This window comes from Mustela lutreola, chromosome 2, assembly GCF_030435805.1.
Source record: "Mustela lutreola isolate mMusLut2 chromosome 2, mMusLut2.pri, whole genome shotgun sequence".
Classification (NCBI taxonomy): domain Eukaryota; kingdom Metazoa; phylum Chordata; class Mammalia; order Carnivora; family Mustelidae; genus Mustela; species Mustela lutreola.
The window spans coordinates 158,386,764-158,399,806 of NC_081291.1; the positions used below are offsets into that span (position 1 = coordinate 158,386,764).

General features: G+C 38.5%; 1 long non-coding RNA gene across 4 annotated transcripts in view; it reads right to left on the reverse strand.

The window, feature by feature from the left end:
- Positions 1–2,022: 2,022 nt before the first annotated feature.
- Positions 2,023–13,043, reverse strand: part of LOC131825077 (uncharacterized) — a 34,400-nt gene continuing 23,379 nt past the window's right edge. For all 4 annotated transcript variants that reach the window (XR_009351118.1, XR_009351117.1, XR_009351115.1 and 1 more), the window contains 2 exons: positions 2,726–2,831; positions 2,023–2,610 (listed from right to left, as the gene is read on the reverse strand). This is a non-coding gene — a long non-coding RNA (uncharacterized LOC131825077). The remainder of the gene's footprint in view (positions 2,611–2,725; positions 2,832–13,043) is intronic.

The following is a 13,043-nucleotide window of genomic DNA, read 5'->3' on the forward strand; positions in this document are numbered from 1 at the left end:
GGTATAATGGGCTGGGCTCATGTATGAGATTCATTTATATAACATGTAGACAATTCAGACGGAAAATGATACTGTGGATTCTATGGAGAGATCAAAACTGAGACAGAAGCTCCATGCACATCAGGAACCAAGTAGTATAGGAGGAGAACAAGCTATGTGAGTACAGGAGAATGGAACAGGAAATGCAGCCCGCTGGGCAGCACTGGAATGCACAGGTCTTATCTCACCTTTTGTGGTCAGATATGAAACACGCAGGAGCTGGACAATAATTAGGGCCCGTAAAAAGAATGTATTGTCAGGAAAATAAGAGACAAGGCTGTTTATGAATAAGAATAAAATATTTAACCAGGAAGTTTGTATAAAATTGTCAAAAGGATGAAACATGTTTGAAAGGAACTTTTTGCCTTCAAGAGAAAAGGGACTTTATCCTTCTAGTTCTTAGCCTAGTTTTAAATTATACACGTTAGCAGAATTTGTTATTTTCCAGGGAGCAGGGATAACTCAAAACAAAATGTCTGCTCCAAAATTCTTCAACCAGACTCCACAGCTATAGCTGGTTGCCAGTAATATTTATATTCTCACATGCTTTGTCTTTCATAAATGCCAGTCATCCTCGTTCTCGTGTTTCAACTTCTTTTTAATCGACCCCTATCAAAACAATGTTCTTGTGATTGATACCCTATTGTAAGACAATGTAATGTATGTTTAAAACCAGCTTTCCTGGGTTTAAACCCTGGCCCTGCCTGACCAGGCCCTTTATACTTCTGGAAGTTATTTAACCTTTTTGCATCTTGTTCCTCCTTAAAGAGGCACACTTATGTACTTAACTCATTATTTTTCTTTTCTTTGAGGATTCAATGAGCATATAATTCAATGAATATACAATTTTTTTGAATAGTCTCTGGCACAAAGAGAGTGCTGTATAAGTGTCAGGTATCATTATTATTACCAATTATTTTCACCTATTAGATATCCTTATAATTCTCACAATGACCCTGTGAAAAAAACGGTTTGCTAGATAAGGAACATACATTTCAAAAAATTTCAGGAACTTGTCTAAAGGCCATACAACCAGCAAGGAACAGGGTCGAAGATTCAAACCTGGGTCCTTCTCATACCCATTCTACCTTGTTGCAATATTTCCGTTTATTTTAAAAACCATCACATCAGTATGAATCATTAATTCCTAATTAGTATTCTCTATTACTTAATTACTAAGCACATAAAGGTAATTCACAAGTTCCTTCGTTGAGTTCTAACAACTGTCTGCACATCTTTTCACTTTGTTTGTTTGTTTAAGTAGATATGTGAGTGCAGTTCAGGCCAGGCCTCGGAAGTCCCTGTAAACATGATCCCCAGTCCAACTTGGTCTCCCCAGAGATGATACATCCAGGAGACATGCCAGCCATTGTGATCCCCCACGACCTCCAGCACACATCACAAAGTTTTGGCCTGGTGAAAAATTCCTTCCGAATGCAGATATCAATCTCCTGCTTCTGGTGACATTCTACACAGAGGTTTTAGAAGCGAATATACATCTTATCTCCACTGAAATTATTTTATCACCTGAATCCGCTGATTCAAAAAAATTGTGCGCCAATTAAAATGCCTGGTTCTTAGACAGTTTTCTGTGTTGGCTTTTCTCTTACGTGCTTTTTCCTCCTCTCTCCCATAACCTAATCTTGATTCCTACAAGGCTCAGGACAGATATCCTCCTCCAACCCCTACCACTTTGAAAGAACAGAGGGGGAGAAACCGTACAAAGAGCATAGAGAGAGGAGAGATTTGAAGGTGAGATGTGGGAGAAATAAAGAGTTGATTTCCATCAACTGGGCAAGTTAGAGAACTTTAAGAGTTAGTCTCACTTTCTTTGACTTTCCAAGATTTCCATAGCCTTTGTCCAGTAATGCCCAGATAAGGATTTTACAAATATAATGATCCCAACCATAACCAGTTTTAGAAGATGTCCTTTACTCAAGTCCTCCTTTATATCAGCAAAATGCCCATGTAATATCACCAAAAAGGAAAAAGTGGCTTAGAGGAAACCCGCTCTGCCCTGAACTCTCCAATAGACTGTCACTGAAGTACCACATCAATGAAACATACACAATGTAGACAGCTCATCAGGCTTTTAATCATCCTTTTTTTTTTTTTTTTTTTTTGCAGTTAGGATTTTAAAATTCTACTCAGAGAATTTAACATGTGAGAGGCATAAGATCAAATGAAAGTAAATCTTATAGGGAGAGGTGCCCTGGTGCTCAGATGGTTGAGCGTCTGCCTTCAGCTCAGGTCATGATCACCAGGTCCTGGGATCAAGCCCTGCATCGGGCTCCCTGCTCAGCAAGGAGTCTGCTTCTCCCTCTCCCTCTGCTTCTCCCCTGCCCCTGCGTGTGCACTTTCTCTCTCTCTCTCTCTCTCAAATGAATAAAATCTTAAGAAAAAAAAAAAAAAGAAAGAAAATCTTATACATAAAACAGAATTAGAGATAAAGAAACAAGACTTTGACATTCAGGCCTAAGAGAGACAAATAGGGGAGCTCTGTAGATTCAGTCAACATCCAACATGCTGAGCCTGTTACCTCCTTGATTTTTCTCTGTTTAGGATAGGTGCCTGGAACAGAAAAGAGAAAAACAGGAGCTCCACAGGCTATAGGCAAAGCAGTTTGGTCTATAGGCAGACATTATTCAAATTTCTTAATAGTAGTCCTACAAACAGGGATACTTACTCTCCATAAAAAAGAAAGAAAATGGTGAGCCTGGTGGTGGGTCTTAAGGAGGGCACCTATAGCATGGAGCACTGGGCGTGGTGAATAAACAATGACTCTTGGAACGCTGAAAAAATAAAATGAAATTTTAAAAAAAAAGAAAAAGAAAAAAAATGTAGTAAGATGGGGTTTTGTGCTAGAGGCAAACCCTGTATTCAGCTACAATGCATCTCCGAAAATCTCAGAGGAAAGAACAGTTGAGAAAAAGGAATTTTCTCTGTTCTCTGTTCCCCCTGAGAGCAGCAGCATTCAAATAACCCCCATTCACCATAGAAGTTCTCTTCATTTGTGAGGCAAAATTTTGATTCACTCATTCATCAGTTCAACAATATTGTTTAGGGAACACTTAGAGAAGCAAAAAGAGAAAGGGGAAGTCGATGGGGGTATTTCCTACCAACTTTTAGAGAGGGGAAAACAAAGCAAAATAGGCCTTAGGGCCTTGAAATCGCAAGACTGTGTCTGTTAAGTTTGTGAGACTGAGACCCAGGTAAGAAGAGCTGATGTCACCAGTCAGCAAATCTGAGCAGGTTTCAGTATTCTCTGGAGGGAACCACTCCCAGGTAGGATCTGCTTATTAGCTTGTGAGTCCACAGAGGAAGAAAGGAGGGGGGAGCTCCTGATGTGATCTGGAGAATGGAATAAAGAGGTCACATATTTCCATATCAAGGCTCCGTTATCGTGCACCTCTGGAGCCATGATGATAGGACTCAGGAATTAAGAGCTAACAACACCTATTCCAAATGCCTACTATGTTTCAGAGGCCAGAAAAGAGAGATGGTTCCTGCTTGTGAGGGATTTGTGACAAGATGAATAATAACAAACCTCGGCAATGTTGAAAGTTTACAAATATGATGTATTTGAGGTGCTGTGGAGAGTGTATTTCTCCAGGGAACTCACATTGCACTCCTCCAAGAGGGTCAGTTCCAGTAGAGTCTACGTAAATCAAGTACCCTTGACTTGTAATATGCACAACTTGAGCTACTGTATATGGTTGTCTTACTGATCTTTTTCCAGCTTCCATATCATCACCCACAAGAATCGAATGGGACTCCCAGAATTCCACATGCTCCAGGTAAGTCTATTCAACCCTGGCCTCCACTCCTTCATCTTAGAGAGTGAAGAGGGGACCTCAGAACTCTGTGTGTTCCTGCCAACACCCTCAACTTCTTTCCCTCCACAACATTCACTGCTTTGCTACCAGGGTCTGTCTTGAGACAACCTTATCTAATTTCATCCTATCTTTTTCCCTATTCATGTTTAACACAATGAGAAGACCAAGATCCCCAGTATATCCTCACTCTAAGCCCCACATGGCTCTTACCCTCCTTTTTCTGACCCTATTTCTAACCCATTCCCAAGTTCTGATCCTCTTCAACCGTGCCCTTTGGAACTTGCTATCAATCATCAGCAGAGCCCTTCTATTCTCAACTTTGTTAACATTTCCTTCACCTTCCTGCTCTAACTGAAATCCTGCCCTCCTCTAAGGACACTTCTTCCCTCAAGCCCTTTCAGCTGGTGCTGGTTTTCTTTCTAACATCCTTCATATACATGACGTAAGTGAATTCCTTCTCATTATGGCTTCTAGATCATTCTCTCTCCCTCCTCTCTGTGCACTTCTAGCTTAAAATCTCATCTCATTAGATTTTTCTATTCACCACCCTTCCATGTTGCAGTCTTCTGCTGCTCCCCACCACCATTTAGCTGCTGGCCCTGCCAAGCTATCCAACATTACTTCTGTCATAATTCTTAGTATCACTATCTCATGTATGATCAACCCACGTATGATTGACCTTCTTTGGACATGGACCTTCTTTCCTCCAAGCACCCCGTTTTCCATTTTACCTTAGTCACCCTCTCCATGATTAGAGCTTAGATTTTGTCATTAGCAAGAACCATAACCTTTCTATTATCTCAATTTCAACTACTGAAACTCTTTAGCCATTATCTTCTACGCCCTCCTGCTCTCTCTAGTACCTGACTCTAAAAGTGCTTTGGCTGTCATTAGGACTTGGAACCCAATGATCCTATCACTTTCTCACTGTCTTTTCCCCTGCCTCACGTCCCTTAAACTTTCTTCTTTTTTTTTTTTTTTAAGATTTTATTTATTTATTTGACAGAGAGAGATCACAAGTAGACAGAGAGGCAGGCAGAGAGAGAGAGAGAGAGAGAGAGAGAGAAGCAGGCTCCCTGCTGAGCAGAGAGCCTGATGCGGGGCTCATTCCCAGGACCCTGGGATCATGACCTGAGCCGAAGGCAGAGGCTTCAACCCACTGAGCCACCCAGGCGCCCTCCCTTCAACTTTCTAGCCCAGTTTAGATCCCCCGAGTATATCATTACTTGCTAGCATATATCTGTCTTCCTTCGTCATACCTGCATGTCAAGACCCCAACCCCTGGATAACCCTACCCTCCTCCCATTCTGTGCTCACACACCAGCAACTGCATGTGGCTGGAGAAAAACACACAGCCACACTAAGTATCCTCACTTTACTAAATTTAATAACATAAACCTCAAATGTTCCTTCTGTGCTGCCCAGGAAGCCCATTATGTTTCTTTTCAGTTATTCTCCTCTCCTAGATGACTACTTCATCCTTTCTCCTCACACGTCCAATACCATCATTCTTAGCTTCATATTCAACTGATAACTTGTCTCCTATTTCACTAAGAATATTAGAAGCAAGCAGAAGAGAATTGCTACAACTCCCACTACCACACTATTCACTTTTCTCATCAGCGCCCATGTACTCTGCCTTATCCCTTTAATATAATCTTGGCAAAACCTGTGCATAGGCCCCATCCCTCTGCCTACTGAGAGACATTCTTGAGTAATTCTTCCCCCTTTCCTACATCAAATTTACCCTCTCCATTTGTTCATTATCAACATACAAACATGCTGTTATTCCTCTCATCTAATAAAAGAAAAAGTGAGGGGCACCTATGTGGCTTAGTTGTTAAACATCTGCCTTCAGCTCAGGTTATGACCCCAGGAACCTGAGCCCCCCATCAGCCTCCCTGATCAACGGGAAGGCTGCTTCTCCTTTTTTCCACTCTCCCTGCTTGTGTGCCCTCTCTCTCTGTATCTCTCTCTGTCAAATAAATAAATAAATAAAATCTTAAAAAAAAAAAAAAAAGAAAAAGTGAAAATATATAATGCTCTTGGTTAACACACGTTTCTCTGCTGCTCCCCTCTGAAGCAAAGTATCCTCTGTGCTTCCTCTCCAGTGAATGTTCTTAGCCCTCCAAAGCTACCATGTTCCCTCTCTCAAATGATCTGTTCTTAGTCCTCCTCTGATTGACTTGTGTGCAGCTTTTGACACAAGTGATCACTCCTTCTTCCCTGAAAGATTTCCTTCATTTGGTTTCCAGGTCATAACACATTCCTAGTTTCCCTTCTATTTTACTATCCTTTCCTTCTCATTTTCCTTTGCTAGTTTCTCTTCATCTGCCTGATCTACACATGTTGGGAGGGGGGTCCCCAGGGTTCAGTCCCTAGAACTCTACTCTTTTACATCTATGACTGATCTCTTATAAGCCCATCTAATCTTAAAATTTGAAATACCATCTATACGTCAACAATTCTCAATTGTATGTTTCAAGCCTGGACTTCCCTCTTAAACTCCAATTTCATATCCAACCTTCAACTTAACATGGCTCCTCAATTGTCTGAAATGGGCATCTCTAACTTAACACATCCCAAACCAAATTCCAGACTTCCTGATCAGAATAAATGGTGACTCCATTCTCCCAGTTGCTCCAGGCAAAAGCCTTAGTCATCATTAACTTCTCTATTTCCCCAAACACCCCTCATCTAATCTGTTAGCAAATCCTACCTGCTCTGCCTTCAAAAATATGTGCATAACCCACTCTCTTCTCACCAATTCCACTACTACCATCTTGGACAAGTCATCATCTTTTCTTACCTGGATCATTGTAACAACCTCCCAACTGGTCGCACTCCTCTCACTGTTGTCTCTCTTGGGTGCTCTCTCAAAAGTGGCCGTAAATATACTTTTAAAATATAAGTCAGGTCATTTCACTCCTCTGTTGAAAACTTTCTAATAGTTTTCCATCTCTTCTCATAGTATGACCAAAAGTCAAAACCCTTACAGTGGCCTTCAAACACCATGCATTCCAGCCTCCTGTTATCTTTCTGATATGATCTCTTAACACTCCCCCCATACTCCTCATATTCTCTCCATTCCAACCAGTAGCCTCCTTGCTGTTCCTCAAATCCACCAGGCTTTGCCTACCCCAAGGCCTGGCTTCCTTACCTCCTACAAATCCTTGTTAAAATTTAGCCTCTCAGTAAGGCTTTCTTTGGACAGCCCACGTAGAATCACAACCCTCCTTCCCTCCCCATTCCACTCTCCTTTTTCCAATCTGCCTTCCCTGCTTTATTTTTCTCTATATGACTCTTCACCATCTGATTTACTACATATTTACTTTATATTGAAATAGAATATACACACAGAAAAGTGCATGCAAGTGTCCACCTCAAATAATTTCCACAAACTGAATACAACCAAGTAACCAGCATCCAGACCAAGAAACAGAATATTACCAACCCCTCCAGATACTCCCTGTGCTCTCTCCTAGCCATAATTCCCTCTCACACTCCAAGGGTATGCATTATTCTAACTTCTTTTTTTTTTTTAAGATTTTATTTATTTATTTGACAGACAGAGATCACAAGTATGCAGAGAGACAGGCAGAGAGAGAGAGAGGAGGAAGCAGGCTCCCCACTGAGCAGAGAGCCCCATGAGGGGCTCAATCCCAGAACCCTGGGATCATGACCTGAGCTGAAGGCAGAGGCTTAACCAACTGAGCCACCCGGTGCCTGCATTATTTTAACTTCTAACAGCCCAGACTGATTCTGCCTGTTTTTGTATTTTCACATAAGCGGACTCCTACAGTAGCATACCCCATATTTTAATGATCTATTTATTTACTGCCTATTTCACCTCACTACCAACAGGTAAGGTCCATGAGGGAAGGGATTTGTTTTGTTTATTGCTGTTTACCCAATGCCTAAAAATGTATGAGGCACAGAGTTGCAGTCTGGCAAATATTTGATGAATGAATGAAATACTGAACAGATGGAAATGAGACTAGGAGATTTAAAAGCCAAATCCTGAAGGATGACTTGAAGTCCATGAGGCAGTCCAGAAAAGAAAGCAGCCTAAGCATAGGCAGAGTCTGCAGTGACTTGGCAGAATGAAAAATGAAACACAATCTAAAAACCATGAAAAGTCAGTCAGCTGAAAGCAATGTCAATAGCCATGTGTTGAAAACCAGCAAGTTATGAGGGTGGAAAAATAGGCAGATGCTAGATCTCAAAGGGCTTCATACAAATAAGTCCATGAATGGAATTAGAAAGGAAGAAAAGTAAAATCTAGGGGCCTTCTAGGCATTTCCAGTATACTAGGCATTTTTAGGCATTGACATTTAGGGGAACACAAAACAGTGGTTTCTTTGAAGTCAGCTTATTAATAACCCTTTGTAGTGTCTCAGGAAAGAGTCTATGCCCGCCCCCCACTGTAATGGTTAAAGACCTCTATTTCTGGAAATAGTAGGAAAGGCTTAATAATCTGAGGAATAAGTAACCCCCACTTTTTTCCCATTTAAGGGAACAGACAACTCAAAATAGGACATTTGTATCCCTGAGTCTATCTAATCATCCTTGTTTTACTGGAATGGAGCAAGGAGCCAGCAGTTCTGCTCTCCTAACCATGACTTTGAGGAGATGGCACCCCATCTGGTGGTGGGAAGGATAGGCCAGTGATACTTTGAGTGTCTTCACCATCCCTGGGGGCTGATGCCCTACATCAGGGGTTCTTGAACCTGAGAGTAGGTCAGAATCACCTGGAAGCCTCATTAAAACACAAATTTCTAGCTGGGCCTACCCCCAGAGTTTTTGATTCAGTGGATCTTGGAGGGGGGCCTGAAAATCTGCATTTCCAACAAGCTCCCAGGTGGTGCCAAAGTTGCTGGTGTGGGGCGTGGCTTGAGAGTCATCACCCTACTCAATGCTCTCCTCCTGAACCAGGTGAGGAGGCCCTCTGCTCGTTCCTGCTGCACCCAATTTCTCTCCATCATAATTCCCTTCTCCTGCAGTGGGCACTCATTTAATCTGTGTCTTCCCCACTAACCTGCCCACAGCCCAAAGGGCAGGAGCTACTTCAGTCTTGTTTATCTTTGTGGTGCAGTGCCAATGTCTGGCACCAACTTAGCATTCTACTAATATTTGTTGGATTAATAGATGGCTCCAATTGGCTTCCCGAAGACACAGAACTATGGGAGAGGAAGGGGCCTTCAAGAAACTTGGTTCCAACTCCCTCTCTTCTATAGATAAGCCCAGAAAGCATGAACGAGTGGTAGTTCTTTAGTTTCTTCTTTCTGTTCTTGCAGTGAGGTTTGAATGTTCCAACCCCACCATGCCTGAGCTTCAGCTTTCCCATCTCTTAGATGCAGGTTTACCAGATAAAATACAGGACACTATTAAATTTGAATTTTAGATCAATAACAAATAATATTTTGACCTATGTAGCAATATTTGTTGTTTATCTAAAATTCACATATAACAGGGCATCCTCTATTTTTATTTACTAAATCTGATAAACCTATTTATATGTGGGTAATAATGTGACTTAATCTCATTTGGTTCCCACAATGATTAAATAAGCAAATATATGTAAAATCCTAGAACAGCAACCAAAATCAAGTAAAAGCTCTATTTAAGTATTCACTATTATGTTTATTGTACCCATAGAAAACACACACACACACACATCCCACACAAACTGGCTAGAGATTCAATGCCTTTTTATTGTTAACCTACTCCAGTTTTGAAAAATTTTTTAATGATATTTTAAAATCTTGATATTTTACTTTATGACTATGCCACTTTATTATCTCTTCCATAAATATCATGAACAAGTCAGTATCTATTTTAAAAAGGTCTTTTAATAAATATAAAGGCTTAAATAAAATAAATTAAATAAATAAATAAAATGAAATAAATAAAATAAAATTGATAATAGTAATAAATATAATATATACTATAATAATATGTATTTATAATATATAATATATAATATAATATAACATATAATAATAAATAAATAAATAATAAAATAAAATATAAAGGCCTAAATAAAATAATCTCCTAATCTTTTCATCTTAGGGTAAGCTTCTAATTATTTGATCTTTTACTATATGAATCTGTTTCTCTTCTCTGAGGGCTAATTCCTCCACATTATATTTTTTCTTTAGTTAGGAAAGTACAAATTTATTATTATAAACTCATAGGAAGGAAAATTATTCTTTCTTCTTGCATTATTGTCTGAATTTTCCATAATCAGTACATATGTAAAATAAAGTAAACATATGTGTTTTTTTTAGGGTTTCCATTTTTTTGTTTTTGTCTTTTTATACTCAGACAATTACACCTGACCAGCTTATCTAAACAGATTTTCATGATTTTTACTTTAAATTTCGCCCATTACTAGTGATTTTATGACTCTGGAGCAAAGTATAAAGAACACAACCTATAACCCTACCCTCTTAAAAATATTCTTAATATGTTGAAGTAATAAAAATAAAAACAAGAACATTTTTGTTGACAATAACACTTAACATTTATTGTTATTGTACTATGTCCAGGAACTATACTAAGAAGTTTAACTTTATTAAATCTTTTAATCCTCATAAGAAACGCCAGGAAAAAGACAATTATTATCAATCCTCAATCTTTTCTTCTCTGGTTGTTCGGTATTTGCTCCACTGAACATTTCACTAAGGCGGTGAAAGATCTGCAAGCCACTAAATGAGATAAACATTTTCTGACTTTATCTAACCTGTCAATACATGTTGCATTCTCTCTCTCCATACCTATATCCCTCTGCCTTATTTTCCCTTCATTCCTCTCTTTCTCTTCCTCTTTTTTTTTTCTCTTCTCTTTCTTCCTTCCTTGCAGTACAACAGAAGCAAAATTATATTAAAGTTGCTTTACTTCTCTACTATGTCCCATAGCGGTCTTTTTTCTCTCCAAGTTCACTTGAACTCATGGCCTCCACATTTTACTTCACATTTCAAAAAAATATATACCTTTAAATAAATGGTAAGGTATCACATGTCCATGGGTCAAAATCTTAATATTGTTAAAATGACAATGCTATCCAAATTAACCTACAGATTCATTGCTATCCCTATCAAAATCTCACCTTGCTTTTGATTAGAAGTTGACATTTGATCATAAAATTCATATGGAAAGACAAGGGCTACAGAATAGACAGAACAACTTTGAAAACAAACAAAGAAAAAAAGAGACCAAAAAAACCACAAAAAAACAACCCCCCCCCCCACTCAAATACAGAGAACAAACTGGTGGTTGCCAGAGGGGAGGTAGGTTAGGGGATGGGTAAAAAAAAGAAAAGAACAAATTGGAGAATTCACACTTCACATTTTCAAAGCTTATTAGAATGTGATGAAATCCGAACTCAATAACAGAATGAAATTTAGGAAATAAAATGTATATGGAAATTAAACAGAACAATCCTAAGTTACCAATAGGTCAAAGAACAAATCTCAAGGAAATTAGAAAATACTCTGGGAAGAGTAAAAATGAAAGCATAATATACCAAAAATGTACGGGATGCAGCTAAATCAGTGCTCAGAGGTATTTATTACTGTAAATGCCCATATTTAAAAAGAAGAAAGGGGCATCTTGGTGGCTCAGTTGGTTAAGCATCTGACTCTTGACTTCAGCCCAGCTTGTGATCTCATGGTCATGGGACTGAGTCTAGCATCCAGGCCCACACTCAGCGGGGAGTCTACCTGAGATTCTCTCTCTCCTTTCCCTCTCTCTTCTTTCCCTCTCTCTGATCAAGTTCTCGCTCTCTCTCAAATAAATAAATCTTTTAAAAATATAAAAATAAAAAAGAGGAAAGATCTTAAATCAATAACCTAACCTTCAACCTTAAGTTACTAGGAAAAGAAAAGAAAACTAAACTAAACCCAAAGCAAGCAGAGGGAAGAAAATAATAAACACTAGAGTGAAATAAATGAAATAGAGCACAGGAAAGCACTGGGAAATTAAACCCCAAATTTGAAGAATTAAAGAACACCAATCCTTCACAAACTCTCTTCCACTCAACACAGAAGATAAAGGAATGCATTTCAACTTATTCCATAAGGCCAGTATTATCCTGATACCAAAACCAGACAAAGACATCACAAGAAAAGAGGCCAATATCTTTTATAAATATAGATGCAAAAATCTTTAACAAAATGCCTGCAAACAGAATCCAATAATATAGAAAAACGATTATATGCCATGATTAAATGTGATATCTTACAAGAATAAAAGGCTAGTTCAATATGCAAAAATCAGTGTAATATACCATCTCAACAGAATAAAGGACAAAGATAACACAATCATCTGAATAAATGCAAGAAATGCATTTGGCAAAATCCTAAAATTCTTTCATGATGAAAACACTCAGCAAAACTGGTAATAAAAGGCAACATTCTCAACTTGGTAAGAGTCCATCAACAACAACAAAAAAAAAATCCACAGCTGCCACCACATTTAATAATTAAAGAATGAATGCTTTGTCACTGAGATCAGGAACAAACCAAAAATTTTTATTCTTACTTCTGTTCAACACTAGTCAGGCCACTTAGACAAGAAAATTAAATATAAGTAACCAAGATTGGAAATGAAAAAAACTATATTCATAGATAACATGATTTGCATACAGAAAGTAGTAAAGAATCCATAAAAAATACTATTACAACTAATAAATAAATTCAACAAGGTTGCAAGAATCAAAATCAACAAACAAAAATCAATTGTATTTCTTCATGCTAGCAAAGAACATTCCAAAAATAAAATTAAGAAAGCAACTGCTCAAAAGGACATCATCAAGAAGTAAAAAGATGACCCACCGAAGCAGAGGAAGTATTTGCAAATCATACCTTGGATAAGGGACTGGTATCCAAAAGATATAAAGAAGTCTTTCAACTTAATAATAAAAAAATAACTCATTCTTTTCATGGGCAAAGGACTTGAATAAGTATTTTTTCAAAGAAGATATACAAATCACCAATAAGCACGTGGAAAGATGCTCAATGTCATTAGCCATCAGGGAAGCACAAATCAAAACCACAATGAGATATTACCTATATCCATTAGAATAACTAAAATTTAAAAAAAAATAATGAATGCTGACAAGAATGTTGAGAAATTGGAACCTTCATTGGCGGAGTGTAAATGAGC